Source organism: Hypanus sabinus, chromosome 15, assembly GCF_030144855.1.
Source record: "Hypanus sabinus isolate sHypSab1 chromosome 15, sHypSab1.hap1, whole genome shotgun sequence".
NCBI lineage: Eukaryota > Metazoa > Chordata > Chondrichthyes > Myliobatiformes > Dasyatidae > Hypanus > Hypanus sabinus.
This window is the reverse complement of record NC_082720.1, coordinates 82,653,090-82,673,680: the sequence shown is the minus strand read 5'-3', so window position 1 is coordinate 82,673,680 and position 20,591 is coordinate 82,653,090. Positions and strand designations below refer to the sequence as shown.

The following is a 20,591-nucleotide window of genomic DNA, read 5'->3' as shown; positions in this document are numbered from 1 at the left end:
TGTGCGGAGAAATTTTCCAGAATTGCTTTTTCCACTAAGCAATTTAAACTGAAAATATTCTTGAAGATTAACCTCAGCAACTTCCAACAGAAAATTTAAAAAGAACGTGGTTTTACTATTTGTAGTAACAGAGCTCAATATAGGTTAAAATTGCCCTTCCAGTGCAATATTGCAATCTAGTTATTCACTTTATATAACCATATAACAATCACAGCACAGAAACAGGCCATCTTGGCCCTCCTAGTCCGTGCCGAACCCTTAATCTCACCTAGTCCCACCTACCCGCACTCAGCCCATAACCCTCCACTCCTTTCCTGTCCATATACCTATCCAATTTTACCTTAAATGACACAACTGAACTGGCCCCTACTACTTCTACAGGAAGCTCATTCCACACAGCTATCACTCTTTGAGTAAAGAAATACCCCCTCGTGTTTTCCTTAAACTTCTACCCCCTAACTCTCAAATCATGTCCTCTAGTTTGAATCTCCCCTACTCTCAATGGAAACAGCCTGTTCACATCAACTCTATCTATCCCTCTCAAAATTTTAAATACCTCGATCAAATCCCCCCTCAACCTTCTACGCTCCAATGAATAGAGACCTAACTTGTTCAACCTTTCTCTGTAACTTAAGTGCTGAAACCCAGGTAACATCCTAGTAAATCGTCTCTGCACTCTCTATAATTTATTGATATCTTTCCTATAATTTGATGACCAGAACTGCACACAATATTCCAAATTTGGCCTTACCAATGCCTTGTACAACTTTAGCATTACATCCCAAAACATTAACATACATAATAGATATTTAAAGTTCACATAACAGTACCTGCAGCCCTGCATTGGTTGAATCCAACCTAGGATGTTGCATCTTAGCTGCTTACATGATATGCAAGCCAGTACAAACCAGAGCAGTACAATACAGAGAGCAAGCTGGTGCCCCTATAGCAAGCTCCGCCTCTCTACGCAGCTGATGAATCCAAAGCAGCAGCAGAGACTGATACAGAGGTGTCACAGGAGTTCCCAGTCAGCAATGAACTCAACACAGGAGTGCCTTAGCCAGTCAGGCGCCAGAATTTTTCTCAGGGTTTAGGCCCGAAGCCTTCCCCATGTGGGTATAGCTGCAAGGCAGAGGAGGTTTGAGATCAGAGTTTTCCTTCTCCTAGATGAGCCGCCAACAATGGCCGATAAGCCCCATCTGACCAAAGTGAGTGTTTTTAAGGTGCCAGTAACCCACCTTTCCCCCTTCTCCTGTCAATAGAAATGTTTCCGCCAAGCTTGAAGGCCAGGAGCTGGATATGCCATTGGGAGCAAATAATATCTAATACCACCACCAGCTATAACAACCTTAAGGAACCCATATCATCAATGTACATCATATTGCCTTTGAGCTGATAAAAACAATTAACTCTTACCTGATAATAGCAAACATGGAGTTAAAGTTCTTGCACTCTCTGCAGTTCATTATCTTCATTATTTTCCACTGCACAGTTTCCTTCAAAATCTCAGTAGCAACCCAAAAGGTTTCCTGATTGATAACATCCTCAAACTGCTTGAGATGTATGTTTCCAGTTTTTGACTCCCTTTAAAAGAGGTCATCAATATACTCAGTGGGTTCAATGTTCCGGAACAATTCAAAGTCTCTCATTGACAACTGAGTAGCTACTTCAATGGTGCTAAGTTGCAGCAGAGAGATTTGACTTTCTCTTAGTAATTCCTGGGCATCTTCATCTGAGCAAAGAGTGTCTGTTTCCATGTTATTTTTCAGATAGTACCTAAGTGAAATAAACAGATATTAAATACAGTACTGGCATATTAAAGTTGTATTTCAAAGTTATTCATAATTGATATAACAAATTAACGAAAATCTACAGATGCTGGAAATCCAAGCAACACACACAAAATGCTGGGGGATCTCAGCAGGTCAGGCAACATCTATGGAAAAGAGTACAGTTGACATTTTGTGCCAAGATCCTGCTTCCATGTTGATTATCACCTTTCTTTCTCCGAACCTTCAAACCCTATGCTGACTTTGAATCAAGGTTAAAAGGTTCTCCAGGAAAATTACCTTGAAATGTCCAGTAAAAAAGTGTCTTTTGCCCTTTTCATTACATAATTCATAAATTGTTGTAAAATTAATGTCAAAAAATTATCAAAATACCCAGAAAAAATCATTCTTGTAGAAATTGCATGTATTCCTCTTTTAAAATTCGGCACAAAAAGTAACTTGGAATTTTTGATTCTGATGAAAAGTGCCTTCTTACCTGCCATTCAGCTGGATCCTGTCAGCAAGTTTAGACAACTGATCAGGAAGTCTTCTTTGCTTGTTACACCTTCACAGCTTATAGAAACTTCACAGAGAGAATAGGTTTCGGAAGGTGCAGTCAGGCCAAATTCATGTACAGCATGGACAACAACTTCTTTTGCAGTGGTATCTTTGCTTATGATAATATAGCAACTTTGTTGATCAGCCTTAAAAACTCGGATGACTTCATCAGGTACATCTGTTTTAAAATATTAAAAATTGCAAACATACAAAAAGCAAAATTTATTTTGCCTACCTCTCACGTCAATTGACACAAGTAGTTGGAGAATTCTGTCAATGCCGGCAAAACATTCTTGATTACATGACATTACTGCTTTATCAAACAAACATCCAGATTGTTGGTTAAAAGTTTATTTAATAAAGAGCATTATATTATTTTTTAACAGTTTTATTTCTACTGACATGGGATAAGGCAAACTAATTTACCTTCCAAATTTAGCACTTGCAACTCCCCCATGGAACAAGAATGCCTGTTCCAAAATGAATTCCAAATTAGTAAAATTGGAAAAGTAAACTTCAGGAATAATTACTTTAATGAATTTCATGGCCATTGGCAAATTTTGGAGTTATCCAGTGATTTTGTTTTAATCGGTACTAAAAATACAGAGCAATCAAATTTCATCTCTTGGTGGTATGGACATCTCGAACAAGAGAAACTGCTCAGCACCCTTACAGCAGGCCAGGGATTCCTAACCTGGGGTTCATGGACTCCTTGGTTAATGGTAGGCGTCCATGGCATTAAAAAGGTTGGGAGCCTCTGCTCTAAGCAAATAGTTAACAATCATCGCTGGAAACTGGCACAGACAAGAGTCAAACTTGACTATGCAAAACAACGCAGTGTGCTAGCCAGGTAATAGCAATTGATTGTACAAGGACATTAAGTAAAGCCAATTAGACAAATTAATAGTGAGCTAATTCCAAGAGACCACATAGTAGCAAATTTAGAAGAGCAGTGTAAATGGGAAAAGGTAAAGGTAAACAGGAAAAGAAGAATAAATCACCAGATTGAAAATCAAACTGTCTATGGATCTGTCTACCAAAACAGATTTATGATAATGCTTCTACCTGAATGTGCCAAAATTAGCTTCTTTATATGTAGAAAATAAGAATGACGCTTATCTGATGGTTTAATAAATAAATCCTGCCATTCTGGCTTGATTTCCCACTTAACTGAGCTCAGCCAGGCATTTGCTTAGGGTATAATGATGATTTGCCGTATTCTTTCCTAAGAAGGGAGGACATAGTTGAAGGCAGATTGGATTAACCTGATGCTCAGCATGCTTGAATAACCTGGAGACAACCATATTTAAAGGCAGGGAAATAATCAGATGTGGCCTCAATAACGTACCATGATTTCCCTACTTTTATACTGCAAGCTGAGCATACAGAGGCTAATGGAATGCTGGCCTTTACTGCTGGGCAAACCACCCATTAGCATCTTTGCATTTCATAAATGAAAACCTGAAAATCATGTTGTTCTTCAGATTTTCTTCTTTATGTAATAATCTATTATATCATTCCCCAAGTACAGAGACTCTCTGAATCACTCTATGGTCCCGTGAACTGTCAGTAGATCGAAGTTTACGGAGGTTGGAAATGCTGATGGATGAGCTCTCTAAAGTTGCACTGGGATGTTAATTGGCTACATATTACTGCAGAATTTATATATGTTTAGATCATAGTTAGAATTATATAGAATTTATAGATTCAAAACATGCCAGACCACAAGAATTGTTGGACCACAGAGTCCCAGACCAGAGGATGTTTCTGTTTTTTCAAAGTTTCCTGCACCTGCAGATTTTTTTTTTATTTTCAATGTATCTCTGTTAAATTACTTGCACACTTCTTACACCTTGCCTTCCTAACTACTATTTTGAATGATCCTCAAATCTGGCTAAAACACATTTGTTTCCTTCCTAGTCTAAATCTTCTATTTCCCTTCTTTGAACTTAAAGAAACACTCATTGTTAGTTTTCTAATATTTCTTTCAGTTTGTTCTCAATTTACATTTTTCTTTTCTTTGGCTTTATTTGCTAGAATCTGAAATTATCCTAATCTTCTCTGCCTACTTGCAACTTTTTCCTACCTTATACATTTTCTCTTTCCTCAATTTCCTACATTTGGCATGGATTGATCATTCCCCATTTTTCAGAATCATTCCTGCTCATTGTGGCATATATAACGTATTATCTGCTTTAGTCTTTGCTACTGCTTGTCTATTGTTTATCTGCCTAATTTACCAGTCAAATTTAGTGAATTCTCTCCTCATTCCATTCTAATTCCCTTTATCCATGCACTAGTTTTAGACCCAAGTTTTTCATCTTCTAGCTGAATGCTATATCTACTGTGAAATGATTACCATTTCCCAGCAGATCCTTTTCTCTGACAACATTTATAGCATTAAGTACAACACTTCAGATAAATTCAAAATACAGTAAAGAAGCACGAAAGAAAGGAGAAACTATAGTGAGGGGAAACTACAGAAAAACTATAGGAATTAACAGTGAAAGTTACACTTTTCTAGTTCTAAGATAGCCTGACGGAGTGGTTGGTGAGTAGTCTAGACATGGTTTCTGCATGTTCTATTCAGAGACGCAAAGTGCTGAGAATCTTTCTAGGTTGCTTCTTAATTTTTTGTCAGTCGAAATGCACAGATACTCATGAACAAGAGAAAATCTGCAGACACTGGAAATCTGAGCAAGACACACAAAATGCAGGAGGAACTCAGCAGGCCAGGCAGCATCCATGGAAAAAGTACAGTCGAAATTTCAGATTGAAGCCCTTCATCAGGACTGGAAAAAAAATGCTGAGGAGTATATTTGTAAGGTGGGGCGAGGGGAGAGAGAAACACCAGGTGATGGGTGAAACCTGGAGGGGGAGGGATGAAGGAAAGAGCTGGGAAGTTGATTGTTGAAAGAGACAGAAGGCCATGGAGGAAAGAAAAAGGGGAAGGAGCACCAGAGGGAGACGATGGCCAGGCAAGGAGATAAGGTGAGAGAGGGAAAAGGGGAAGGGAGATGGTTAAGTGGGGGGTGGGGCAGGCATTACTAGAAGTTGGAGAAATCATTGTTCATGCCATCAGGTTGGAGGCTACCCAAACAGTATTTAAGGTGCTGTTCCTCCAACCTAAGTGTGGATACTCATGAGTTGGTAGGGTGTTATTTTGTTCCTGAGCTAACTTAGGTAATGTGCAAGTTTTTCTTCTGCCTTCCGCGACAACTTTTGCCTTAACAGAGTTCTGAATAAAGGACAAGTTTCAGGCAACTGGTATCAATGTTGTCCTCTTCCAAAATTGATGGAATGCAATAAAAGATTCAATGCTGGCCTGGAGGAGAATACTGTCAATGGTTAGACTGTCCTACCAGGTGCCTTTTTCCATTAAATGCCAACTTAAAAATCAGTTCAAGTGCTGACATAGTTTCTGTCTTGCTTAATTCCATTATATGGAAATTATTTGAGTGAGAAGGTTTATCTTGCTTCTTGCTCATTTTTTAAAAATCATTTTGTATCTCTAGCTCCGAGTTCTAAATCTCTCAAAAAACAGAAATAGTGCATTTCCAAACACCAGATATAATTTTAAGAACTTCTATAAAGTGAACTCGTCTTGCAGTGCCCGAGTGGATTAAGTTTTCCTCTCTGGGTTCTTTTATGTGTCAGCTATGTTGAGTCTGACAATTTTATTTTAGTACTGCCATCAGATGTACAACAGTGCAATGTGTGCTATCTTATGGTGCTCTAGTGCTTACTGCACAACAATAGCATTAAAATGGACTTAATACAGGGCGAATCTATATTCCAATCACAGAGCACATAGCAACACTATGCCTGAACTGCCTTGTTCCAATGATGCTATCATCCTGAGACTGGCTCACTCCAGCATCACTGTGAATCATTAAAGAAAGAATAAAGCAAATAGGTGTTTGTGATCAGCTGTACGCAAGAAATAATAACAATAGCAATAGTTCTTAATGGGATAGAACTGCAATCTATCTTCAGCGTCCGGATTTAAAAACTACTAAAAATATCTATATTTCACACTTTCAATGCAATCACAACAACAATGAAGAATATTTATTGGTCATAGGCAATGCCATACACAGGAGGGTGAAGCAAAGCAAAGTGAGTCACCCTGAGCTGTTCTTGGGTAACTTCTGATGAATGATTGCAGGTCAACACTGGCAGTAGGCCAGAAACCAGGTTACTTGTCTGCCCTCGTTCGGCTCCAAAGGGAAGATACATTTTTAGTGAATCTATGAAAACTGCACTATGATGCTAAATCTTTAAAAATGAAGGATGACACAGCATAAGGAGATATTGTTTAGATGTTATTAAGAACAGCTATAAAATGCATGAGAATGAGGTTAGAGCAGGATACAATTGACACTTATTTCATCCACAAATACAGTACATTCAATATAGAATAACATCGCAGAGCAAATTTATATTAAAACTTTGGTGGAAATGGACCAAAACATGGAAATGGGTGATGCTACCCAACTCTGTATACCAGAAGTGTAATGGATTATCTTTTACAAAAGCAAAAGTGAATGTCACAAGATGTCAATCAAAAAAAAGTACAAAATTATGGATGACACCTCCAGCAGTTCTGCTGCTTGTCTACTTAAAAGAACAAAACTTCACCTTAGAACAAAACAAAAATAATTTTCCTAAATTGGATAAAAACAATGCCTTCCAGCAATTGGGCCTTTAAATGATTTGTATGCAAAGCCTTTAATAAATTAAATATCTTACCAAAATAGTTCCCTGTATGGGTTACGCAATCACAGAAAGAAGACAACATTTAATATAATGAGATGAAATACATTACGAAAAGCATACAAAAGACATGGATAAACAATTGGCTGTGAATGGAGGAGGGTTGGCCATGGAGCTAGCAACCTTTTCCCATGAAAACCTAGTGTTACAGAAACTCCAAAGACCTCAACCCAATGAGAGGAAAGATTTCTGAAGATGGGCTACACCTGGGGACAAATTGAAAGACTTGGTGAGGACTTTGGTCAGCTGCCGTCGGTGGCTTATGACCCAGTAGGGGTGATGGACTTAAATAAAAAGGTAAATAACAAATGATTATAATAACCAACAGTATTGAAACAGTCTTATGGATCAACAGTTATAGGCAGGACTGACCAGTTTAGATCATCAAGAAGTGAGAAATAAAGATAAACAAAGGACAAATGAGAAAATCTGCAGATGCTGGAAGTTCAAGCAACACACACAAAATACTGGAGGAACTCAGGAGGTCAGGGAGCATCTATGGGAAAGAGTACAGTCAGCATTTTGTGTCGAGACCCTTCAGCAGGATAAATAAAGGATTCAGGTTCATATTATCTAAAAAAAAAACAAGTAAAGCAAGAAAATATGTTTAATTTTACCCTTATTTGGGAAAAAATAAATGACAAGATTCACTTTGAAGATATTTTTATATATCCAGATTGTAATGTCGCCTTGTTATCTATCAAAAAGGCATGAACCATGATTTTACTGAGATGAATCATACCAAATCCCACTTATGTGCATGTGAACAATTGCATCAAAACATTCAAACTACATTTATTATCAAAGTACGTACAGTATACAGAATACAACTCTGAGATTCATCCTCCTGCAGGGAATCTATCCACGATGCAGGGTAATACTGTTACACGATGAACATTATAACAGAAAGGAACATAGATGCCTTGGTCCACCACAAGATGATCACTCCAATAAGCATCAAACTGGAATAATAGAAGCCTCTGTTTTGTTAAGCTGATGGGGAAAATGTGTCTTTTACTTGCTGCTAGAAACCAGCATAGATAGATAGCATTCTATCCATTTATCCTCTTGGATGCAAATAACCAAGCAAATAAAAGAAAACAGAAGGATTTGATGGAAGTACTCATTTTAAAAAATGCTACAGCTTGTTTTAATAGCAAAAAGAATAATACTGTAGAGCTCTCATGACCATTTACAGGACAACCATGAAAATTCAGAAGCCCTTTTATAATAAGTTATAATGAAAACAGCAATGGCTTGGTGGAGTGGTTGATTTAAGTGAACACATGGAGGAATTTAAAGCATACACCCATGTAGATTTACAGCATTTAAATTGATTTGGCATCCATATGTACTTAAAGAATGAGCTTTGCTTTTATACCATGACATCATTCAACAAATTTGAAAATCAGTAATCGTGTTTCAGAAATTTAGTCCTGTCACACCAGTGGTATTGCAATGGTGAACTTTGGAAAACAGAAGTGGTCGTCTTTTTGTTGCAGTTTGAGTCCCCAGGAATATTTTTCCAAGTTTTAGATCATTTCCCAAAAACCCTCATCTTGAGAGCATAAGCATGGAAGCATTTCATGAAAATACTTCAAAGTGGGTGAGAACATGGGATATTAAGATGTACTACCCCATTCTGTTTATTTACCTGATGCTTCATTTAAGATTTGAAACTTATCCTACAGGGTATTGTAACTTCTCAGAATACTACTGCATCCATCTGCTGTTACACCCTATGGATTACCTAGATTAATCCGAAAACAGAAACAGCCATTATCAATGAACAAGTAATCTCAAATAAAATTACTGATATTTTAAATTTCAGATTTCTGTGAATAAAGTTCATGTTATTGTTATTACAGAACAGAAATTGAAATGTGTGAACATTCAGCCACAGTAAATGTTAACTACTGTTCCTTCTAACAAGATGCAACAGAACAGATTATCTTTATCGATCAATCCCCAGCAGCATTAATGGCTCCAGTCATATTAGCATGCTGTACTCTGCCTACCATGCTTATTTACCCATGTCAGCAACCTCTGATAAGGATTATGCATTTCCCCATCCAACACTTCTGACCTGTCCAACTCCTCTAATCTACTGCATGAAGCTTCCAGTCTCTCTGGCTTCACCATTCAAATTCAAGCTCTGATCTTCCCTTTGGCTTCCCATACTCTCACCTGGCTCTGGAACATACTCTTTCATCTGGCCAGCAGTCAGCCCCTGCTCCAGCCTTTCTAATTGTGTTCTGCTCCCAAATTCCTAATGGCACTTCAGACCTCCCAATCAACAGTTGCTTTCAATATGGCTGGCTGTAACTGGCAAATTAATGTGAAAAAAAGTTGATACATAAATCCTGCCATTCAGTCTGGCATGACCTCAGATTCTACAGAGTTCCAAAATCTAAAATCATCACTTGCCACCCATTTCTATGGGCTTCTAGGTTGATGTGCAGCCCAGGATTTCAATCTTCTACTTCTACTAAACCAGATGCTTCTGGTCTTTACATTTGTGAGCAGTTAAGAATATAATAATTAAGAGTCAGAGAAAGCCATTTTGTCCCAAGTGCCTACTAAGTAACACTATGGCTGATCTTTCACTTGAGTCCAACTTTTTCTACTATTATTCCTTGATTTCCTTCGTATAAAAAGATAAAATGATTTTTAGCTTGAATATGTAAATGAACTGGATAATCTTCAATCAAAGTATCATCACACTGAACCATTTCACTTACCTGAATGGCTTTGGTGGCAAGATGCTGAAGCGTGTCTTGTCAAGTATTTTTCTGATTTTGTTTCGACTGCCTGACACTGTGTTGGCTTTCATCTTCTTGTTACTTTTATCTGAAGGGAACGTCTGTTCTAAATCTCTGTGCAAATCTGGATGTGAGTAACAATTCCCCTTTTTTCCAGCAATTTTAGGAATGTGAGGAACTCCATTCTTTTTCTCCTGCATCAACCTGCTTAAGAGTTCCTTAAAAACTGGAAGGCAAAAGTGAAAAAAACAGGAATAGTAGAATGATTTTCTTTAAAAAATCTCTCAGTTAAAGGATGAAAGTTGGCCAGGACATTGAGATCGTTTGATAGTTTTGTGGGATATTTTACAGTGATTCTGAGTTAATAGATGGGGCCTCAGTTTAACATCTTCTCCAAATGAAACATCTCACTCATTAATGCCGCATTCTTATTATTGTACTGAAATTCCAGCTTTGATTTTAAGTTACAGCTTCAAAAGTAATGCTTGAACACTTAATGAATCTAAAGAAAGAATGTCACCACTGAACTACAACAGAAATTATATTTTAAATATACTACTTTGACATTATAGTCCTTTGGTTCACCCCAAATACAGTTTAAGTGTAATTGGTTTTCAGATTTATGAATAAAAAACTTAAGTACCATTGGACAATTCCAAATTGATATTCAAAGGACTTACAACCATGGAGTCAACAATTCTCAATGGCAGCTTAAGTCTAAACATACTTACCAAATATGTTGGCTCTCACTGTGATGGACAGATGAGTGTTCATTCTCAGAATTTATTGAGCTTTTGTATACCAGATATTTTCAAAATTCTGTCCATTGACTTCCATAATCTGTAAACAATTTATCGGTTGTTTTAAAAGTAGGCAGAGGAATCAAAGCATTTTCCATTCCTAAAGGTTTGCATCTGTTTGCAAGACTAATCCCAACCACTACTGTTCAGCGATGCTCCCCTGCACATCACTGTTGTAACGCATCATTATTTGAGTTCCTGTCACCTTCCTGTTAGCCAGAACTATTCCCCTCTGACCTCTGTCATGAACAAGGCGTTTTCGTCCACAGAACCACTGCTCACTGGGTTTTGTTTTTGTCTAGCACACTATTCTCATTGCTGCTACATGATTGAATAGTTAGATATTTGCATTAGTGTGCTGGTGTACTGGGGTAGCTAATAAAGTGGCCACTGAGTCCATTGTATTACTCTCTTCTTGTCTTCACTCTCTCTCTCTCTCTCTCACTCATAAAGCACTCTGACCCAAACTCTCCCTCTTGCTCAATAATTACCTGGATTGAGATCAACTCACTTTAATGGATTAGAGCAAGTAGACTGTAAAGTTTGTTGTGAAGAGGGAGACCAAGTGTCACCAAGTGCAAATTAAATGTGCTATCTGCAAACAGCTGCAAAATCAGATGCAAAATACTTGGTTTGGGGGCAAAGATAGAAGCAGAAGTTGAATTTCCTGTACAGATTGTCAGTTTTATGTTATTGCTCTGACATTCTAAAGAAATAGTCACAGTTCATCTTTAACCAAATAGGAATCCAAATAAACAAGTGTTTCAGCAGCCACTTGAGACTATGCACAATTTATTTATAGAATTGAACAAATGGAATGGTAAACACAAACTAGAATATCCAGCTTAAATAAGGGGGAGTATTTTTAGTCTCTTTGTCCAATAATTAAATACATTTTTTTAAACAAAAACTCAGAATTCAAATGGTTTTACTGCTACAAATAGCTGTATTTTCAAATACTGTGGTTTTTACCTGGTCACCTCGTTTAAGTCCAGCCTCAGCAGCTTTACTACCAGGCTCTACGTTTTCCACAAAGATGCCGAATCCTCTCTCGCTGCCACCAAGTAGATTAAAGTATAATGGGGACTCCCTGGAAGGTTTTAGCAAAGTTATCTGCCTCCATTTGGCCTTAGCAGCACAAGCAATATTCAGCAATCTGAGATGTCCTTTCATTTTCTGAAAAGTAAAATACCAAATCTTACAATTCAGTTTACATATGTAAATATGTCTCTATTAATACTTTACAATGCTCTTGGGTAAACAATTGACATCTGAGAGAAATGCTTTGGTGCATTTTATTGTACTTAAATCACTTTATTTTTATAAATGTATGTCAATCAATATAATACAGCTATATATAAATTGTTCACTAGCTACAGGAAGAAAGAAGCAGAAAAGATATGAAGCCAAAAATTAAGATAGATTAATTAAATTATCCAATTAGAAATAATCAATTACATTTTGGAGATGGGCTAAGTTTAATAACACAATTGATAGATGTTGACCTTAGAGCGGAAATCTTGCTGCGGTTCTGCAAAATGGAAATGAAAAAATGTAAAAAAAACAGTTTATTTCAGCCACAAAAGCATTGTAAATATCACAACTGAAGACTCTGTACTTGGGAACAATATTACTGAAAAACTGAAATGCTTGCAGGAATAGGAGATGCTTACTTAAAACTATTCACCATTCATAATCATCTTAATCAGTAAACTAAACTTGCATATTTGGCTTACCACTTCTGTAAATTTTTTTCAAATTCCTCTAAATTGGTCATAGCTTACTTAAAACTATTCTCCAGTCATGATCATCTTAATCAGTGAGCCCCATTTGCACACTTGGCTTACTGGGGTTTCTAAATTGTTTTCAAATTCCTCTAAAAAATTGGTCATAGCATGACCTTTAAAGTCATTGAAATGATTTTTCACCCACAAGAGTACAACTCGTGCAACCTACAAAAGAATCATTTTGAAAAGAATTGATTCAAAGTAGATCACAGAATTATGAAGTTTAAACATGCACATGGATCAAAATAAACTTTTACTTTCTCTCTCTCTCTCTCTCTCACACACACACACACACACACACACACACACACACACACACACACACACATACATACACACACACAGATGTTCTGCAGGTGCTGGAAAATTTAAGCAACACAAACGAAGTTCTGGAGGAAGTCAGCAAGTCAAGCAGCATCTGCAGAGGGGAATAAATCTTCGACGTTTCAAACTGATTCCCAATAACTACAGCATCATTTTTATTTTCCAGACCTAGAATACAACAATTTATATATGCAGACTAAAAAGAATTTATTTTTAAATTAATTCTATGTATAATTTATTGCAAATGACTTAGTGTTCAGACTGACCTTATCCCTAAGGCTATCAACATTAAACCACTCGAGTAATCTCTCTCCAACTTCCATGGGACTTGACAGAAACGTTCTGCATGTCAACAGGAAATCCTCTATGTACGTGGGATCTACAATGGAATGTTCTTCAACTAAGTGTGAATAAGTCTATCTGGTGTTCCCTGAAAGAATAATACAACATTAATAAAACTATTTCAGCTGCCATATTTTCTATTTCCCTTTCTCACCCTTTCAGAAAAATCTCCATTGCGAAGCATTAACCAAAAGCTAACTAACATATGAGACAATGATATATTTTAATTCTGTTAGATAAATTCTCAAACCATATGGTCCTTAGTTATGCCACTCTGTAAGGCTGTAAGTTTAGTGCAACAATATGGCCAGGACATCATGGTTTTAGCCTCTTAAAGGTAATATGTTTTTAAAAGGAAGAATTGTAGGATAAGTCTCAGTCAAAGGAGGCACTATGAGCATTGAGGGAGCTGCAACATTATAGTTTTTTAAATTGTCTTGTCTATGGGTCAACCATAAACTAAAGAAGCAGTATATCAAATTCAAAGCATCGATTTATAATAATTGATGTATGAGAACGGGATGACAGAGGAATTACCTCACCAAAAGTTTTTGGAGGACTAGACCTCAATATCTGAGGGATAAAACATCCAGAAAGCTCAATTATTTAAAACAAATCTGGTTGTGAATTCTGTTAGCTGTGGACTAAGAGCGGGAGAATAAATTAAGTTAGATTGCATTTCTTTAATGAAATAGGTATGGGCCTGTGGTGAACTACATATACCTGCCTGGACATGCCCCTCTACTGACTGCTCCTGTGGCTCCTCCCACAGACCCCTGTATAAAGGCGATTGGAGGCACTGCTCTTCCCTCAGTCTCCAGGATGTTGTGTGGTGGTCTCTTGCTGCTAATCGTGGTCTCTTGCAGCTAATAAAAGCCTATCGTTCGCCTCCCATCTCCGAGAGTTATTGATGGTGCATCAGGGCCAAATGGCACCTGCCTCATCTGTATTTGTATGATTCAAATATCAAATAGATCAAATGTAGAAGCACAATATCATCCTCATTCCAGCGACAACCCACTTAATTCTGACTCACTTCTATGATCTAAACCCCACATTAGAGGTTCAATGCATAACATGCAAGTAGCTTTCCAGATATTGCTGCACTGTTTGAGGTACCATCTCTCAAATCAGATATTAAAGCACGTAGCCAGATAGACATAATGTCTATACAATGTCCTGTACAAATTCAAAGAAATATTAATTTTTATTGATATCTTGGCCAGTGTTTGACCACCTTTTATTGCCAATGGTAGTACATTCCTGAACAACGACTGGGTGCCAATTACCCTTGTGTTACAACAGTGACCGGCCCATGCACTTTATGATTTAAGGACAATCAATGCTCGGCCTCGTCAACACTATCCCAAGAGTGAAACTTTTAAAAAGTTATTCTGCCTTTAAAATTTGAAAAGCACTGTACAAATGCAAGAACATACTGTACCTTGAAAAGAACAAATATTAAACTGAAGTCAAAGGCATTGCAGCTTGAGCTACGTGCAAATTTATCATTACATATGTCAAAAAACCCAAATTGAAACACCTGTATCACATGGCAGTGGAAAAATTGAGTTATTAGAATCATTAAATTAAGACTGCATATCATTGCCACATTATTCTAAAAGGAAATAACATAGTTGGTACATTTGAGAATGATATTTACATATTTAGCAAGGGAGTATGTGGTTCTATTTCTCAAGAAGGAATCAGAAGCATTGTACAAACTCTGATCTTACAATCTAAATGCAGCATCTGTAGAGACCCATCAACAGGCCTCCTACGTTTGGCTAATAATGTCACAAACAAAATTGATTAGTGGTTCTCATCAATGTGTCACAAACCCATCATCTTTCTAGCTAGTATCAAAGTGGGGAGTCATGAAAGTCTGCCTTTTTACAGATTTGCAATTGTATAGTTCCAAGATGAAAACTTGACTGGGAATCTCAGCAAGCCACATTGATGCTGCCGCCTCCTAGCTCCATACAACTTACAAAAGACTGATTTTTTAAATTATTTGATACTGCAGGAAATTGTTGCAGCAACCCACCTTCTTCCTTCACCAATCTCCTACTACCTCCGAGGTCCTAGACTTTCTAGCTCCTCCTCTTAAGAACATAGAATATAGAACAATACAGGCCATTCGGCCCACAATGTTGTGCCGACTCTTAAACCCTGCCTCCCATATAACCCTCCACCTTAATAGAACACAGAACAATACAGCACTCTTACTTGCCGCTTCTCCGCCTTCCCATTAGGTCCTGACCTAGAAGAGTTTAAGAATTCTTGAAATTGAGAATTCCATGGAAAAATAGCAAAAACTTTCCAAATTAAATGGTTTGTGCTATAAATCAAAATAGCAGCAGCAACAAATTAAACCACTTCATTAATTAAAACCACCATATTATCCATAACATTTAAGTAGTTTAAAGGCTCAGACAATAGTACATTCTAAAAGTACTACCTGTCCATTCAACAAAATCTTCTGCTTTGCTGCCATTAATATATCAAAAATTGCGAAGTGCTTTAGAGATGAAATAATCCAACACTCAGCAGTGTGGAAAGGAAATGAGATTACAATTGAAGCTCTAATTAGAGAGAGAAACTTTCAAATAGCCTCACAAAGAAAGTGGATTTACTCAGTCAAACATTAGACTGAAACAAGATATATATTTAACAGGTCATTTGTAAGTTGCCTACTTGTTTTTTTTGTTAATTTTTATCTACTGTGAAAATGCATTTTAAGACTGATCTGACACCACTGGTCATAATAAATCTGCATTATGGTGTATATGCAAAAATATATTGTGTGTCAAAATGCAAATTTAGCCACAAGATTCTAGAATAGGACCACATTGCAGCCAAGGGTTTATCCAAGAGTTGTAATGACAAGAGATAGGTGTGAAATATCCCTTGTTGTTTCCACTTTAATGTTTCAATTGCAAATGGATTTCTCCTTTACCTTTGTAACTACAAACTTTGTATGTGTCCTTTCCTGGTTCCAGTACGATCCAGCTCTCTGTGCTCTTTCACCATTACTACCTCTCCTTCCTCCTCCACCTTGTGAGTATTTTCCTCCTCCTCGTTCAGAATTTGGCAATTATCCTGCTGAGCTACACTTGCACACTGTTACAAGAGAAGCAAACATAAAACATGGAAGTTATTTGGTTAATCAACCCTTGGTAATAGTTAGCTAATCTTTAATGTATGTAGCTTGAAACATACCAAGTTTTGCACTGGAAGAGAAACATGTCCACATATGATCACACTTCATACAATTCAGTATTTAATGACACTACTGGAAAATCAGCACATCTATCCCAAATATTAAAATGGTACAACAGAGCACAGGTGGAAGCAACTGTTAGACTGGTAACATGAATAAAATGGATCAAGATGCCAGTACTTAAACAACTCTTTCAGATCTCACAACAAAATAAACACAACTTACAATGTTGCAACAGTATTTATGAAAAGCACACTGACACTTGATTATGCAAAGATTGAAGATTCCTGTCTTAGTGATAGCTACAGTTAAGTATCTACAAAGTTTCATTTGACTATTCCACAATGAAGGTTATGAAAACAATAATTTTTACTAAGAAGTTTCAGATGTGTATTTTACAAATCTAAACATTAAAAATGAATGAAAAACAGAAAAAGGTAATGCATTCTTTTGAAGATAGTGGTTTAATCATATTCAGAAATGTACAAAAAATAACTTTTCCTCTGATCTGGACTCAACTGCATATGAGTGAACAGACTTAAAAAGAAAATATGAAGGGGCATTTCATATTATATCTTCCTAATGCCAGCACCACAGACCCCTTGGAGATTTGGATTGTGCAGTTCTTCTAGTAAAAGTTTAATTGGCCTTTCATAGACCAACATAAGGTGCATTACCGCCATCTACTGAGATGGTGTGTAGAGCAAAGAGACAGGAAGTACACCCACTTTAGTCCCCCCCCTCTCAAACAACTCAAATAAGATCAAAGAGTCTAATGCTTTTCAGAAAGTCAAATATACAATTATATAATTAGGATGGCAGTGATATCTTTACAAATTATCCATGTTAAACTGTGTCTATCCCAATTATCTCAACCTAGCAATCAGATGTTACCTTTGAACCTCATAGGATCTGTATTCAAACAATACAGTATATAGAGCACTCCCTGCAAATATCTGTATCATCTATAACAGTTCTGAACAAGGAATTATTCAACCTAGTATTTTCAATATGTTAATGTTTAAGTGTACAGTAACTTCTTCTCTCTTGTTGTACCCACCTCCCAGTTGAGCACACACCAGCCTCTGAATTTTATATAAATGACATCTTTTCTTTTCCTAGTCCCATCTTTGTAGCCACATTGATCAGAACGGTATCAGGTTTATTATCACCAGCATGTGTCCTGAAGTTTCTTCCTGTACACATTTTAATTATGCTTTTCACTTCCCCTTCATGCAAAGGCACAACTATATTTACGTCCTTAATTCTGAATGATTGCTTGCCTAGAAGATCTGTCACCTTGTTTCCTTCAACTCCAACATGGGCAAGAACCCATAAGAAGTGGATACATAAGCCTAGACCCAGCAGCCTCAACAGATATTGTCCAATTGTCTGGCCTACAATGTGAAGTACCTGTTTCAATAGATGTTAAAACTCCAGAATGAATCAGAGCGAAGTACATAATTAGGGTGTATTTCTTAGACCCATTCCAAAGCTAAAACGATAACATCCATCTCAGACATGAATACTGATACTTTGTCTGATAATCCTTTCTTACTAGTCCCCTGAACCCTTGAAACATAAACAGAAACACCTGAACGACCTGTCACTGGATCTTTTGAACCATCTGTATGGATGTGTAAAGAACATAATATTGCTGAACTACCTGTGGCGCTGATATAGCATCGATCTTCATTGTGATCTTCTCTTGATGAAGCACAAACAAAGGGAAAAGCTATAAAGGGTACACTGGATTGCGTAGCAGGAGAGAGATTTCAAAAGAAGCGAACGGATGCAGACCCTTGGGGAAAATGAATTGCGAATTTGAGAGAAAGTTTTCAAAAGAAGCGAGGACACGTCACAGTTCCCTCGGAAATGCCGGAATGCTTACCGGGGAAAAGATTTCAAAAGAAATGAGTGGGTGCATTCCACTTGGAGACAATGGATTGCAAATTCGAGAGAAAGAAGCGATCGCGCGTCGCAGTTCTCCCGAGACTTTCGAGTCCAACACATTCTTAAGCGGGAGGGTGAGCAACCAGGGGTCATGCCCACATGGTACCAATGACTTGGGTAGGAAGGGTGACGAGATCCTGCGAAGTGAGATCAGGGAGGTACATACTATGTTACAGAATAAGACCTCCGGGGTTGTGATCTCAGGATTGGCCAGATGTAAAAAGATTATACAGATAAACAAATGATCTAAGGAGGTAGGGCAGCAGAGGGGGCTTCGGGTTTTTGGATTGTTGGGCTCTCTTTCGAGGAAGGTGGAACCTTACTGAAGAGACTGTTTGCACCTGAACTAGAGGGGAGTAACATCCTTGCGGAAGAGCTTGCCAGTGCTGCATAGGGTGTTGGGGGCGGGGGAGGGGGGTGGGTGGGAACCAGACCACCAGAGCAGATTGTGGAGTAATTGAGGGAGAAGATATTGTTAAGCCTACGTACAATATCAGGAATCGAAAGGTGGGACTAGTGTTCTGAGTTGTGAATATTTCAATGTAAGGAGCATTGCAGGAAAGGCAGGTGAGTTCAGGACATGGATAGCATGTGGAATTATGACATCGTAGCCGTTACTGAGACTTGGTTGCTGGAGGGGCAGGATTGGCAGACTATTGCTTTAGTTGTACCGCGGAGAGCATTCTGACAGGCTGCACCACTGTCCAGTATGGAGGGACTACTGCACAGGGCCGAAAGAAGCTGCAGAAGGTTATAAATCTAGTCAGCCCCATCTTGGATACTAGCCTACAAAGTACCCAGGACATCTTTAGAGAGCAGTGTTTCAGAAAGGCAGCATCCGTTATTAAGGACCTCCAGCACCCGGGACATGCCCTTTTCTCACTGTTACCATCTGGTAGGAGGTACAGAAGCACACACACAGCGATTCAGGAACAACAACTTCCCCTGTGCCATCCGATTCCTAAATGGACATTGAAGCTTTGGACACTACCAAATATTTGGTACACCACCACTGTATATTTTTTAATATACAGTATTTCTGTTTTTGCACATTTTAAAAAAAATCTATTCAATATACATAATTTGATTTACTTGTTTATTTATTGATGTTTTATTTTATTTTTTATTTTCTTCTCTTTCTGCTAGAGTATGTATTGAATTGAACTGCTGCTGTTAAGTTAACAAATTTCACGTTGCATGCCGGTGATAACAAACCTGATTCTGATTTCGAAACAGAAGGTTATGTTATTTTAATTTTCCGCATATTGACTAGGACTCCCAAATTGTAAAAGGGCCGTATGGGATAGAGTTTGTCTAACTGCTTTGGCAGGGAATGGGAACTGGAGTGACAGTGCTGAAGATGAAGCAGCTGGTTTACAAGCAGAGGCAATGTGCAGTAAGACTCCCAGCAAGGAGAGGCTGTTGATAGGGTAAAATTGCAGTCAATGGGATGATTTGAAATGTAAAAGGTGGACAAAATCGAAAAGGGTGGATACAGGACTAATGATATATGAATGTGCGCAGTATATGGAATAAGGTAGATGAACTTACAGCACAGTTACAGATTGGCAGGCGTTACTGAATTATGGCTGAAAGATTATAGCTGGGAGCTTAATGTCGAAGGATACACATTGTATTCAAGGACAAGCAGGAAGGCAGAGGTGTTGGCTTGGCTCTTTTGGTAAAAATGAAACTAAGTCATTAGAAAGGGATGACATAGGGTCAGAAAGTGTTGAATCATTGTGGATAGAGCTAAGGAACCGCAAGGGTTAAAAGACAATGATGGGAGTTATATACAGACCCCCAAACAGTAGTGAGGTTGTCATCTACAAATTATAAATGGAGACGGAAAATGCATGTCAAAAGGGCAATGTTACAACAGTCATGGGGGATTTCATAATGTAGGTAGATTGGGAAAATCAGGTTGGTGTGGAATTCCAAGAGGGGGAATTTCTAGAATGCGTATGAGATGGCTTTATAGAGCAGCTCATGGTTGAGCCCACTAAGGGATAAACTGTTCTCGACTGGGTGTTGTGCAATGAACCCAAGTTGATTAGAAAGCTTAAGGTAAGGTTTCTGGTGATGTCATTGTCGAGAATGGCAGCTTAAGTCACTAGCTCCTCCGAAAAAACACGTATTAAGCCCCGTTAACCCATCAAATATAATATTTTTTGAAAAATATTTGAACTGAAGAGAGGGGCAAGAATGGGGAGAAGAAATGGAAATAAAAAAAGCGACACTGCGGAGCCTGCGTCCGAGAGGAGTGCAGCAGGCGGCTCTCCAACCCGACCGCGTGC

At 37.9% G+C, this 20,591-nt stretch overlaps 1 pseudogene; it reads right to left on the bottom strand.

Annotated features, from left to right (window-relative positions):
- LOC132405273 (rap guanine nucleotide exchange factor 6-like) overlaps nt 1–20,591 on the bottom strand; it is a 64,611-nt pseudogene that overhangs the window by 22,342 nt on the left and 21,678 nt on the right.